The sequence below is a fragment of the Ambystoma mexicanum genome, chromosome 5q (genome assembly GCF_040938575.1).
Source record: "Ambystoma mexicanum isolate Mex_15411 chromosome 5q, UKY_AmexF1_1, whole genome shotgun sequence".
In the NCBI taxonomy this organism is placed as follows: Eukaryota; Metazoa; Chordata; class Amphibia; order Caudata; family Ambystomatidae; genus Ambystoma; species Ambystoma mexicanum.
In genome coordinates this window covers 656,647,640-656,661,803 of record NC_090933.1, presented here as the reverse complement: position 1 = coordinate 656,661,803, position 14,164 = coordinate 656,647,640, and the positions used below count along the sequence as shown (strand labels likewise).

The 14,164-nt window shown below is 50.0% G+C and overlaps 1 long non-coding RNA gene across 1 annotated transcript; it reads right to left on the bottom strand.

Annotated features, from left to right (window-relative positions):
- Positions 1-989: 989 nt before the first annotated feature.
- Positions 990-10,127, bottom strand: LOC138497562 (uncharacterized). The gene is made up of 2 exons (XR_011278611.1): positions 9,938-10,127; positions 990-5,383 (listed from the first exon to the last, which is right to left on the bottom strand). It is a non-coding gene; the product is annotated as an uncharacterized lncRNA (long non-coding RNA).
- Positions 10,128-14,164: the final 4,037 nt, after the last annotated feature.

The window sequence follows — 14,164 nt, the reverse complement described above, 5'->3', positions numbered from 1 at the left end:
TTTTGGAAAACGCGCTCCCTGTTGATGCCGTCAAGTAAATTGTACTGCGCCACAAAATACAGCACGTGACGCTCTACAAAACGAGTTGCCTTTGTAAATCCAGGCTAAAGATAATCCATCAATGAAATTAGACCTCTAAAATGTACAAAAGAGTGGTGATAAATCACACAAGGTGTTCAAGGGGCATCAGCCTACATGCCTGCCCTCTGTCACGCGCCCAGTCCTTCTTTAAATAATGCAACATATGGAAGAACGTACACCTTGGCTTGCCTTTTGGTTTCTCAGGTTTTAGTTATAAAACACGCCTGACCAATCACGCGTCTTCAATGAGGCAAAGTATGTTCTGTTTACATTGTGCAATGTATGTTTTCTTTCTTTTGTATACTATTCTACACCGTTACCTTTTTGATATAATTCGGTACTATATTTGTTCTGCTTAGACATAATATTTCATCCTCTTTTTGAGTCGGTGAAAAGTCACTAGTAAAGCAATGCTATAACTATAATCAAAGCTACATAATAGGAACTGTCCGCCAAAGCAATATAATGTTTGCCTGCAACTCTAGCCAAAGTAGGGCACTCCAGTTTTATTCTCAAAACTAAATTGGCCCTGAATAAATAAATAAAAATGCATATTAATAGTTGACTTTTAACATGAATTGATGAAAAACAATGGTAGACATTTTAAGCATTAAAAATACTTGCATTTCCAAAACTCTCGAGAAAAATGATGGATACAGTTACACTTTTGTGCAAGAGTATCTATCGAGCTTTCTCCCTTTGTGTACAGTATATATTGGCTTAATTATTAGCGGTATGAGTACGCGTGTGTCTGTGTGTTTCATACAACCCTTCATTTGGGCTCTAGTGGGAACCATCGTGTCTACATATGAGAGGGTCTACACACCAAGGTCGCAGGTGGTGAGGGAAGGGGTCGGAGGATTACATAAATGAAGACGGACTCCAACAAAAAAAAACTGCAACCCGTATTTCATTTCTGAAACTACAAAAAGTATGTTTTTATTGTCCAACTATTCACACTGAGGAGCTTGTCATGTGATACTGGATGACAACATGTACATATTGTGAGCATTCAATTCTATGTGACGTCCATTAACCTCTGTCATGTTTACATTTTGAAAGTACAGCAGACAAAATAAATACATTAAATCAGAATGTGAGGCATAGAGGCCAGCGAGGGACTATGGGAGGCTGCTGTTTTTTTTAAAGCATGTCTCAAATGTTATGTTATTAAGGGCCTGATTCAAAGCAGTGTTTTAGAATGGTGCAATTCCATAGGAAAATGTTCTGTGAATCAGGCCCTCAATATTTGCACTGATCCATAGTGGTTTTACGGCACGTCAAACTTGCCCCAAGGAATGGCATATTGTGCCCGGCCAGATGGTACCAGACCATAGTCGGAGGAGAGGAAGAAAGAAGAGTTGAAAGAGGGTGGTAGAAGGAAAGAGAGATTAGACCATTGAAAAGGCAAATGCTTTGGGCAGAACAAAAGGAGTAAGGGGCAGAGAATATGGTTGTGCGGGCAGTGATGCGCGTTGCTTATCTGTAGATTAGTCGTCAGGTAAGCGAGTGAGGATGAAAAGCTCAGTTTAGGAGAAAGGAGTTACCGTGATGGCAATTTCTACAGCAAACGAGCAATGGTATTAGAAGCAGTCTGACATGGCTGCCTGATGGAGTTTAGAGGTGCTCAAAAGGACCCTTCCAGTGTAGAGGCTTTCATCAGAATGATTAAAGAAGGAGGATTGGTGAAGGAGCCCCCAGCCCTGCATGTGCTAAGTGAGCAAACCCGTGCAGTGGGCAGAGAAGACCCCGTCTACTATCTTGTGTGGGAGGCACTCTGATTGATAAAAGCCAAGGAGAGATGTCTGACTGGGAGAAGAAGTCAAATATAATTTTAGAACATTTTAACAATTTTTACTGTCTTTGTTTTTTTCATGTTTTATTTCTAAAAGTCGTTTGAAAAGTTGCGGGAGGATCCTGGAAAACATCACTTTTGTGGAGGAACTCTTAGGAGAGTAGAACCCTCCACTAAAACGCGGAACACATATTTAGAATGCATGGTCTCTGAAGGAAGAGAAAGTGCTGCAGAAAAAGCGCTTAAGAAGGTAGGAGTGAACCGCCATCGCCCCCATGTTGTACAGCTATGATAAAGGTACCCCGACTAGACGTTATAAGGCCACTGGAAGATAAAGACGAGGTCAACTGCCATGTAGAGGCAGGAGGAGTTAGGCCTAGTGCATTATAAAGTATGAGGTGACGTGAAATATCCCTTTAACATTCGCTTAGAAGCATTTTATTCAGAATAATAAACAGGTGCGAGAATCCTAACCCTGTAAAGGCCTTTGGCATTCATTGTCTTTTTATGTTTATGTTTTGCAGGTTTCTTTCTGTGTTTAATATTTCTCATGTCCTCTCCCCTCTTCGTCCTCCTTCCATAGTATGGGTCTATTTGTTTTGCTTTCTAGACCGTCCATTTATCTATTTGCATCTGCCTGCAGTTCTGTATCTATAGTGCATGCATTTAATGGTGATGTTATTGTTCGACAGCCTTTTTTACATGCTGTCTTGTGATATTCCTGCCTTGCATGCATTCCAGCCCACTGCCCCTCTCCCATGTCAAAGGGATCCCGCCTCCCGACCTCCACCCCAGTAAAAATAAAAATCTCTCGCAGCAGTACAGCATATTCTAGCAAACCCGATAGTCGTGACATGTGCTGGAGCAGTCAATGGCCCTGTGGCATCACTAGTGATTTCAATAATTTAGTACAATCGATTAGCCAGGGATGTCCTTAGTATATGACTGATATGACTTCACAGCTCACGTTTAGTGAGCGCGTGCACTGCAGGCTATTGCGGAAAGATACCAGTATCCCACAGAAATGTGTGTGTGTGTGAGTGTGTGTGTTCATCTACATCGAAATGGCACGTTTCAATAGGTATGCAGCATGTGCGTGTGTTTGCCATGCTTCCTCACATAAGTGTATAGAAATATAGATGGATAGATAACATGACACCCTCGTGTGTGGGTGCATGTATGCAGTGCATATTTTCACCTAGTATAGATGCAGACTGTGAATGCTTGGGGATTACAATGGATGTTTTCACTAGTCCTCGGATTTTACCAGATAATCTAAAGCTGCAATACTACTATACAAACAGACTGCCTGTAATATCATACAAGAGGCCTGAAAACAATGACTGCCTTTGACTGTGTGTGTGTTTGTGCATTATCAATTAGCAGAACCAGGTGTTGCACTTTCTATTCAAAATGGACCATTGGAATTTCTGTAATATGTGATGCCTTTGCTGTCTGGGGCCTGGCACAAGGAAATCACATGAACGGTGTTCAGCGCCTTACACTTAACAAGGTATAGGCCTCCTAGCGTCCTTGATATAAGTCATGTATAACGCGGCTGTACACAAGCGTTTCACCTTCCCCCCGTCTGGTGTTGGCCCCTCCAACTATTAATTTGAAGAGGCACGCTGCTTCACTAGAGCAGTGTGTGCTAAACCACAAAAGGTTAATTCGCCGCTGGATCCCTGTAAAATGCGGTACCTGTTCAAAGAACACACGTGCCCGGGGTCCTGACTCAATGGCAGCATGAGTGGCGCAGGGCTGCTGGGGGTGAGCGGATGTTTCAGGACCCCGGACAGCTCCTCCGCGGCCGGGCGCAGAGGCACACAAAGGGAGGCCTGTCGGCATCCTTTGTCCTCCCGGGTAGGCCCCGCCGGGGGGCAACAGCAGCACTCCCGCTCACCAGCACTCCCCTCCTCCCACCCATCTATGATCCACACGCAGACATACATGCAATTTGCATCAGCGGCATTACAAGATGGACGTACATATAAAGGAACCTGGTACATCAACACAGTATGTGGGTATGTCACGAACCTGCATGCAGAGGACACGGCTCCTGTTCACACCCCAGAACAGTCCACATTTCTGGTGCAGCCCTCATTATTCCTATAAGCAATTGTGAATCGTATATTGCACTCTGGCGCAGTGCGGGTCTACCTGAGCCCCACCGGTAACCAATCGATTCGTGAACCCATGCCCTTTAGTACGGGTCCTTGGCAGAGATGCAGAACACATGGCCGTGTCGAGGATAGCTGGCCTTCCGGATTCGGGCAAACCACAGTGGGGCACGTGCCCTCTCTGGTTACGGTGCATTCTAGATCTGTGTGGTGGCATAGCCAGGGCCGCTGTGGAGACATCACCCGGCTGTTGCAAAGAGAAGGCTGCTTCACCATTACATCATACAATACAAAGCAAGCTGTGCATACACTGTCAACACATCAGAACTCAGTTAGAATGTCATGAAAGTCAGACTTCAGAAAGTGTCCGGCCCCCTGCGGTCGGGTGGCCCCGTTGATCCCCCCACATGTCGCCGTAGAGTGCAGGCTCAGCCCTTGGCATTCACCGCGTGCCTTAATTGTATGACATTAAATCAAGGTCCGCTGTGAACACGGAGAGCCCAAGTCTTGAATATCCACGAGGCAGGGTCGGTGGCGATGCAGGAGATCGATGCCACCCAGAGCAGCCCATTACCCACACTGCCCCCCTCCCGGTGCCATGCAGGCCGAGGCTGTGCTCCCCGCCTCTACCGGCAGCTGAAACTATACCCCGCTCCCCCACCCCATATATTTCAACATGCCGAACCCCCCAACATAAACTGTGTTATCTCAAAAACAGCCTGTGTGCGCACATCAAGAACGTTTCAGAGTGGTCTTAATTACTCAGTGCACGTGTGTCTGTTCTCCGTCCTGCGTCAAAGAACAGCAAATGGATCAGCCGCACCGAGCCCCTTACAGTGCACACTCTGCGAAAGCCACGTGCAGGGGGCAGAGCGCATCATGTACCCCTTCAGGGCCTGGGGTGGGCTGCCTGCCGCCTTTCTGTTGACCCGATGAGCTGAACTGAGCCGCGGGCACTGTCATTTCTCCTACTAATGCAGACACATGATAGGGACGGCGCCCGGTGGTCCCCCTGGGGGCCGCGGGCGGCCCATCTGCCCCTGCACGCACGCAGACACTTCGCCTGGAAAGCAGGGCCTCTGCGGGCATAGATGCGTGCAGGCCTTTTAGCGCGGCTCCCAGTGCGCCGAGCCAGGCTGCGGGGTCACGCTGCTGCCGGCTGCGAGCCGGGGGTGAGTTGACTGAACACCACACTCTCAAAGCGCACGCTCTCTCTTCTGGCGTGCAGTGCAGGGTGTGAGAGAATAACACGACCGCTCGGGGTACTTCCTGACAGGTGGTAAAGGGTGGTCCTCTTGTTTTTTCTTGGGAGACTTCGGCCCCTGCCGTGGTCCGAGAAGATGGCGGAGGTCCTCCCAGTCGGCCGTCAGCGTTCCCAGGGAAGAGTCTAGAAACGGGGAGACAAAGACGGGGTCAAAACACATGTGCATTACACATCAAAATCACAGCAACGTAATGGGCGCGAATAGCCTCAGAAAGGAACCAACGTGAAAGCTCGGAATAACATAATTATCTTTAGGTAGTAACAAGACACACTGAAGCATCGCGGGCCATTGGCTGCACTGGGAAGAGAAAGGCAGACACCACGCAAATGCACAAAGTAACATGATCATGGAGAAAGGTCGCAAAAGATGAAAACAGCCCAAGATAAGGTAACACTCGATCGCATCCACCCGCAGTGTCTAAACCGCACCACCCTGGAGGACCCCACACAAAACAACACGAAATTCAACAGAATTCATTATAAATTATGAAGAAAAATACAAAGACAGCGTCCCTTCCCCGGCGCTTCAAATGCTTGCAAGCCAATGAGACCGTCTAGGTTACCAGACTCTCTCAACAGCGCTCGCGAGAAGGCTGTTCCAGGAAGCCGGCGATGCGAGGGGCTGGAGGGCAGAGCAGCCCGGTCTGTGCCCCTCGCTCGCTGATCCAGAATCACGGGGAATGGCTCTGCAGCCCAACAAATAAGGCATCTGCCTTCAGCACAAGAGGATTACACGCGGCTGCTGACGTCACCCGCCAGGCAGATGCTGGCTCCCAAAGACCCGATCATCTCCCAGTGTCCTTGAAATCCAAGAGGGCCCAGTAAGCTCGCAACTCTAGGCATGGGCGCCACCACTAAAGAACAGCAGGACACACACACACGCACCGCCACCAAGTCACACGTCAACACACACTAACCTGCACACACACAAACAGAGGCACGCCAAGACGACTGCAACACACACATAACATCACACATGCACACACATCCCAAGGGGCACTCAAACGCACGCCAACAACAAACACACGTTCATGCCACCACACAATCGCAAACACACATTCAACCATGGAAACACGCACAGACATATCAACAAATTAACTGAAACGCACACCAACACACTCCATACTCTCTATCTCACAAATGCACACCCAACATAAAAACAAGCATGCACATATATACCAGCATACACACACACACACACCTACCAGAAGCCACACCAACACAAAGTGATACACAGACGCTCAGCAAGCCGCACAGGCAGATAAACACGTACGCACGCCAGCACACAGATGTGCACACAGACACACCCACAGTGCATGAAAATTCATAGCAACAACCACACATGATCTAGCCACTTACAGACACAGCTCAACATACACATACACAAACACACACTCATCACACACACACTCCTTACGCGCAAACAACTAGAAAACAGATCTCATCTGTGAAATACGTGTCATTTAAAGAGAAAGCTATTGTAGCATGCATTTTATGTGCTGACATGCAAAAGTAGAAAACACAACCATAGGAAACTCACGCGTATCTAGCGCGCGTCCACCCCCTACACAATACAGTGCCTATGTGGAATGTTCCAGAGCCTTCCGGTCATATGATCATCCCCAGAACGTGTTTAATGCCAATCGATGGCAGACCGGCCTGTAAATGTCTCCCTCTGCTTCACACCGGACCCATAAACACAGGCCAATCCTGAAGTTAGAGGTGAGTTATTCGTGTAAACTGAGTCGGAGCTTGTCAGAGGAAGCATAATACGAACATCTGATATATATTTCTAAAACAGATGGGGTTTCGCTGGTGCAGTGCATCGGATGATAGGCAAACTCCCTCGGCATAGTCTCATACGAGGGGGAGAAGAACATCAGCACGCGAACCTTATAGTGCATATGGTCATATGCACGGGCCCTTTAGATATCAGTGTTAGTGTATGTATGTGGGAGTGGGGGAAATAAATATACCTCGACACATAGTGTAATAATGTTTTCTATAAATACGATAGGTTTCCTGCTGACAAGATGTGGCAGGAACTCTCACAATATATAGACCTATAAACGGCAGCAGAGTGAGAAGTGCGGTTGCACTCACTTGCGGGAAAAGACACCTCTCTCTTTCAGGACTCTATATCCATCCGCCCATCCTATACTGAAGGCCCCACTCGATGTCATTTTACTAAAAACAGGTGAATTTAAAATGGATTATATTATCACACATATGTGTATTCATGTTCATGTGTGTATTCAAGTAGTAGTTAGATGTATATTTGAAGTGGTGCATTCAGTGTTGTGTTGTAGCGGCCTGGGGCTGTAGTGTGCGCACACCAGGCTTGTTTATAGTGACTGCCCCCTCTGCTCTCTGTTGCTATCACGTTCCGTGCTCTGATGAAGTGCTCATCCTCCTGTTCCACAAGGTGCACAGCAAATGTGTCGGCATAATTTCCCGGGTGCTTTCCAGTTCCTGCATCCACCTGAAGTAGGTGCACGCAGACCTCCACATGACACACGCCTTGCCCTTATGTGGAAACAACTGCGGCCTAGGGCGCGTTCCACATGCAAGTGCTGCGAAGACGGGGCTCGGATTTGCCATAGAAACTGCACCGGCACCTTCTCTGGGCGGCAGGGCCTGGAGTTTTCGTCACAAAACGCCGAATATTTTACACAACCTGCCGCAGCACGGCGACCTCTGACCTTGCTATCACAACATGCTGCGCTGCGGCACCGGGCGCCCCCCTCTAACCATCCATAGGGGACAGTGCATTAAAGTATTGCACACATAACAGATTATATCGGATGCGACACCCACTGGCCATCGCGCCGACACTGAACTGAACGTGAAAATAGAATTCGTGAAAAAAAGATCGAGGCCAAAATCCTGTGCACTTCCTTCCAGCCCAACGTTCTTTAGTTTCAAATTAAACATGTGCATGGAAAAAACAAATGTGTGCTAATATGTGTGTATATTTCTCTCACCATGTCTGCACGTGGCATGTGGCTTTAAGTTCCTGTGTGACTGCGTGGTTGTGTAGAATTGACCATGACAAGTGTGCCTGCGATTAGCCCCAATGCTCAGGCTCGTGTGTTGGGGCAGACGCCCTTTAAATGGCCCACGACACTAGCACTACGGCCGCATTCGCGTGGATTCCCGAGTGCTACGGTGGCCATGGTACGTTCCCCGGACCGGCCTTTCTGTGGCTATTCCGGAGAAGGCTCTGTGCATGCGCTGTCCATGGTCTTGAATGCCCATGGCTGCGCGGGACGGTTCCGTTGTTTACACCGAGCAGGCCGTGACCAGTCATTGCTCTGCACTTGGGCAGTTGCATTTTGAATTAGCTGTGCACAGTGGGGATCAAGACGCACTATTTACAGTTAAACAGTAACTGGGCACTCCGAGATAAAACGTTCTCGTTGTGGTATCTGTTTTAATGTGTTGCTAATGCACTCCGTGGAGGCATCCCATCGCTAGCACACGAGCCAAACGCAAGCCTGCCGCTACATTTTACCATGTGCAAGGGGCGCGCGCTGGAGAATTGTATGACTCTCTAGGATTGACTTACATTTGAGGGTCAGCGGGTACAAATACTGGGTTCTCAAACCCCCAGCTGCCACCTCTAGAAATAGCACTCATACGTAATCTGCGTTGTAGTTCCTCAACCCAAAACATCGGTTTTAACAATGAAAGTCGTTTGTGTGTGTGGCGCGCACGGGTGTGCGCGTGAGTGCGTGTGCTTTTGTGTGTTGTGCAGGGTGTGGGGGCTCTATACACACCTGCCTTGCTATTACTTCCGCTTTCCGCATTAGCACTGCCCCTTGGCGTGGGGAAGAAGACATCCCTTGGTTCTAAAGCAGTGCTCTTCAAACTATGGGCAGGAGAAGGGTATGGGGGGGGCGATGTGGCTCGTTAAAAAGGAGTTACTGTGGCCCCTTTTAATGGACAGTGTAAGTAGATAAAGCGTGCACGGGGGCGGGTATGATAACGCCCTGCCAGCCAGGGGCAGATTTCACCGCCCGGCTGCAGGCAGGTAACGCCCGACAGCATCTATTCGCCACTTCTTGCTGAAGTGGACAGCGTTCAAAGCGCTCCCTGCCGACCTGACCCCGGAGAAGCTGTTCGGAGCACAATGGGCCTCCGGGTGCTGCCATTTTCTCTCTAGCAGGAACGGGGCTCCCTGGCCCAGCACAAAGGAGCCCGGACATCGGAATCCCCTCATTAGCATAGCGGGGGATGGAGGTGGGGGACGCGCCCCACCGCCGAAACAATGCCCGGACACAATCCGCCACCAGCGTGGCGCGTATAAAGCGGCGGAATGAGATAGCGCTGCTTACCCAGGGCCGCCGAGCGGGGTGCAGCTGCTCGGAAAGAGCCGTGCCGGGGAGGCGCCGGTGCTGAAAGGCTCGGGCTGCTGAGTGAGGCAGGGCGCTAGATGAAGCGCCCACTGCACTTCAGCCCGAGCTGTATGAGAGCCTACATCGGGGCTCAGAAGCCAAGAAAAGCAATGACAGCCACCATTCTAACTTGGATTACAAAAATAAGCGCATGTTCCAAGTGCAATCTAACCGGTGAGGAAAAGGTCCGAGAATAACCCGGCACGCGCGTACATACATCAAGGGTGTTATATCATAAAATAGGCAACACGCCCCAAAGAACGCCACACACGACACTTACAGTTAAAAGGGTTAATCCCCGTCTTCCGGATTTAAGGGTATCTTTTCCACGTAATCCACGCTGTCGGCGAGTCCCAGGCACGCCATGTCTGCTGAGGAGGGGGGGAAAAAAACCCGGAGCAACGGCTTGCTCCGGGAGACTGGAGCGAGCGAGGTGCCTCCTTTTGGTGGATGTCGTGTAGTTCCTTCTGCATCGGCTTCAGGAAATCTTAGCTCAATAAAGCACGTCTCCCCTCCTCCTCTCCCTCCCCTTTCCTCCCCGACCCCCTCGCTCCCCATTGCCCCTCCCCCCTTTATGTTATATATTTTTTTTTCAAAAGGAGGCAAGTCGCTCCCTGCATCCCAATGAGTTAAACCAGTGCCTTCCCCCTCTCCAGCGTCGGCAGGCGGGCGAACAAGGCCGTGCTGCGGCACAAAAGAGCATTTACCCGCCTGCAATGTGTGCAGCAGGCCTGCTCGTAATTTGTTTTTTTCAGTGTAATTAAATCATGTGTTTCGCCCAAATGCATTAACAAAACACCAAACACCTCACTGGAACCATAGACGCGGCAGTGGGAATCTTTTCGGCGCCTTCCTGCGCGCGCGCGCTCGCTCTTCCGGGCCCGCGCGCGGTGCTGGCAGTACGTCGGTGGGCCCCGGCCTTCTCTGCCGGTGACCTCTGTGCGCCGCGTGGCGGAAAGGTCACCTCGGCACCATCCACCGCAGCCCGCTCTGAAACCCAACACCAGCAGCGCGCCCTTGACAGATTTACTGAACGCATTTCCACATAAATGGCAACATGAGTTGTGATGGGTTCCAGCGTTGAGACGAAAGCCACAACAGATTTTGGTGTCACACAGAGCGCCCCAAGTCGACAGTGCGCTCGCCCAGCTTGCTACCCATTGCATGGTGCAGGCCCGGGCGACTCTCCCGCAAGCTTGCTGGTGGACCTGCCCCCGGGGAGGCTGTAATGGCGGAATTATGCCGGAGCTGCCATCTTGGGTGCTGTGAACGGACGGGGTAGTCGTTGGCTCGGTAATACTAGCAGTGGGTAAAGATACAAGAGAAGGTGCAATGGGCTCCTTTTATAAACATGATAAGGGTTGAGAGTTTGCTGACTTTCATTGGACTCATGGCTATTTTAGAAGGAGGTCGAAAAATATGTTGACAAAAAAGCAGCATGGAAACAGATTGTTTTTCTTCTCAAAATGGCGGCTCTACGTCTTCTAAATGGTGAGAGTGGAGTCAGCAGACACATAACCAGGGATAAGAACAACAGGACGACACATTCTAAACCATAAACGTGTGCATCTTTTCTGTCACGTAGGTTCTTCCCCTCGACAATTCATTTACCAGTCCCCCGTAGTCCAAGAGTGGGAGCACCTTTAAAAGGCCTGTTTTTCAGACAATGGCTAAACATACAAAGCTGACATTTTCATTTCAGAGTGGAAGGCTGGTCACCATCCACTGGTTCCGTGTTCACGACTTGGGGGGCCTTGGTTGACATTCTAGGCCGTTACGTGCAGGGCCCGTTTACTCGGCTGCCATTGGCCACCCAACTATTTCATGCCCTTCACCCCAGATGCACCCCGACCCTCGGTAAATCTACTCAGGAGATCCATAATCCACCTGCTGAGCAGATTAGCGAGCCCGAGATAGCTGCGCATGTAGGATTAGCACGAGGAAATGACCGGCACAAATCCCGAAACGACCCCCAGATGTGCACGCCGCCCTCCCCATCCAATGCCGGGGTCTGCAGGGCTCCTCGCCGCCGCTGTGGGCGCTGCCAGCGAGGTAGCCCGTGTGCAGGTGGGCTGAATGCCCGTGTGGGCGAGGAGTCACTCTGCGAGAGGCGAGTAACACACACTTTCACCAATAATGAAGGCAGGACGAAGTGGCAAGGGCCCTCTGTTGGTCCGCCGGGGCGCCTTCAGTGCAGGTGGGTGTGGGCATACATGCTGAATAATTGACTGAGTACTCCGAGTGGAGGTTTAGTGCCTTCATAAGGAGAGGCCTTCTTGTGCTGTCTGTCAGCCACTGCTTCAGGTGTGTGAGAATACACCGAGCACTAAATACCATAAACATAATTATGTATGTGATGCGGTACAAATTCGGCCGCACCTACCTATATCATTCCATACCACCTCAAGCATTTAAATGTTCAAAACATTTTACTTGGCAAACGATAACAATTCAAAAAATGCGTCGAAATAATAGCGTATAATACGCGCATATTGATGCGTATTTATAGCATGGGTAAACACACACGCGTATCCCCTCTGGCTGAAATCCGACTAAATGTACGCCCGCCCTGTTTCTCATCGAAGTTACATGTTGATTGTCGAAAGGGCGGAATCAATAGGGTTGCGCGTGCAGGCCCTTCTATTAATCCTCTCACATGTGTTCGCAATGTGGCCGCTGCGTATTACATTATACGGCCGTCTGCAGTAAGTGCAACACAAAGGGGGTGTGCTCTAATGTGAGATGCAAGTGGGGGAGCTGTGACATGTTTGATATTATTAACCACAACTAAAAATTGCACTTCATAGGGCCTGGCTCACAAAATCGTTTTTCATTGGCTCAATTCCATTGGAAAACGCTTTGTAAATTGTAGCGTTTTAAAACGGTTGCGATGGTGAGTGGTGTGTGCGGCAGGGCATAGCCCCAGAATGTCACGGGGAGTGTGGGGGCAGGTCTGGAACCCCGCTCTTCATGCTCCACGGACGGGAAAGCGCCCCACAGGTCACCGCGTTATGAACGCGCGTTCCCGTCCCCGCAGCTCGAAGGGTCGCCGAGGCCCATACTCACACACACACACACACAGGCTCGGTGCTGCGCGCGTGAGGCGCGTATACCGCACCCCACCGTCTCCAGGGCCCGTTTTTCTTGGCTAGGCCTGGCCTCTCGAAACGAATCATGGCGGAATGTTTGCTCGTAGCTTATGAAAATGTAACGCATCTCCCCGCGAGAAGTTGTTGCTAATTAGTTGATAATACACTTCTCCGGCGAGGGCGCAAAGGTCCTTGAAAGTGCAAGGTGCCCTTTGTGAAGCCCCCACTGGAGAGATTAGCATCTCAATGAGGAGGGCGAACAATGAGGCCGTATTAGCAAATCTATACGCTCTGATCCTTCGCCTTTCTGCGGCCTGTGAAGCAGAGATTGGTCGCTGTTAGGCAGTCTTTTATGGAAAAGCGGACCAATGAATACTGTTTGCATTTTAAACTGCACCATTTAAATGCTACGCCGCAGCAGAGGCGGAAAGACGTTTCTGCATATTATGCAGGGGGCCCGGTCTCTGTTTCACCGAAAGGGTTAAGAGCAGACCTAGCCACGCACCTTCTGCTGTGTGCCTTCGTTGGTGCCATGCAGGAACTGCACACCGTTATGCATATAGCCATTAGCACGCCCACTTGGATGTAGAAGGGCGCACGTGCGGGTATGTGTAAGTGAGGGGTATTATTGTGTGTATCCATCGGCCATATAAAAGTGAAGTGCGTTATACGAGCGATGTGTGCCAAAGCACGCCATAGTGAACCAGTACCTCATTTAAATATGCACATCACCGGAGTTGCTTGCTGTGTGTGTGAGAGAGAGAGAGAGCGTGTGTGTATGTTTGTGCCTGCTTTAAAATAGCGAATCGGCGTGTGGGCATGGGTGTACCAAATCAGCGCATACTGATTCAGGCATGTGTTGACGTCCCCAAGGCACAGTCATTGGGGGAACTGATTACTAGCGTGCACGGAAAATATATCCGGGGACTAGCGACACGTTCTGGAGCTTTCCTGCACGAGTGGGCCTCTGCTGCTTTGCTGTGTGGGAAAAGACCATTGAAAAACGCTGTGTGACTCAGGCCCAGTGGAGACCACAGAGAGCACAATTTGAGCATGTCCATAGGTCTACATGCACGGGGGAGGGGAGCTCTTTGCGATGTCTTCAAGGTAGCAATGCCTTAAAGAAAAGGCAGCCATTTTGTATTGATAGGAAATGAAAGTAAAGCGTGAGGTCTTCTGAGACGCACAGCGGGCCCAGACCCCGCAGAACGGGTGCAGTGTAACAATGCCCACTGGCAGGGTCGGACTGGGACAAGAAATAGGCCAGGTCACCCAAAAAAAGTGGCCAACCCCACGCTTCAAAAAAGTGGCCACCCCTCGCCTCATGACCCTTGAACTCTGATGGTATCAACGGAAGTGATGTCATTTGACCGCACCCCAAAAGTGACATCTCGGAAGCGATGAAACAGGACATTTCA